The sequence below is a fragment of the Desmodus rotundus genome, chromosome 2 (assembly GCF_022682495.2).
Source record: "Desmodus rotundus isolate HL8 chromosome 2, HLdesRot8A.1, whole genome shotgun sequence".
In the NCBI taxonomy this organism is placed as follows: domain Eukaryota; kingdom Metazoa; phylum Chordata; class Mammalia; order Chiroptera; family Phyllostomidae; genus Desmodus; species Desmodus rotundus.
Window position 1 is genome coordinate 209,358,857 of NC_071388.1, and position 558 is coordinate 209,359,414.

Consider the following 558-nt stretch of genomic DNA (forward strand, 5'->3'; position numbering starts at 1 on the left):
GTCACCCCGCCCCTTTGCTAACGTTTTTCTCGCCTCCTCGCGACCTATCTTTCCTCCCCTCCCCCATACTGAGGTTTCTGGGTGCGCAAGCGCAGGTCCGTCCGCGTTTTCCGCCTCTGCGCAGGCGCCGTGCCCCTCCCACGGCAGTTAGCCATATAGATGCTGGGGGTGGGGGAGAGGTCAAGCGTAGCCTCTTCTCCTTTACCAAGATGGCGGCTCGTCCGTGTTTCGCCACAGTTCCCACCTTGTGAGCCTGATTCCTTACGCTGATAAGACTGGAACAGGTAATGTGATTATTCGCCTGTGGGTGACTAGAGTGAGGGGAAGGGAAATTCTTTAGAATGAGCTAAGTGACTGCTGAGAAGAGACGAGGTCAAGGGAAGGCAGGTGGGCGGTAAGAGTGCAGAACGACCGCAGGGAGAAGCGCCCTTGCCTCTGGCTCTCTCCTCCAGGAGATGGCGGCAGCAGCGAGCTGGGAGCGCTGGAGCGGGGCCGGGAAGGGGGCGGCAAGCCGACTAGCCGGACGGCTCTAGCTTCATGCAGCCGCCGCCGTCTCGA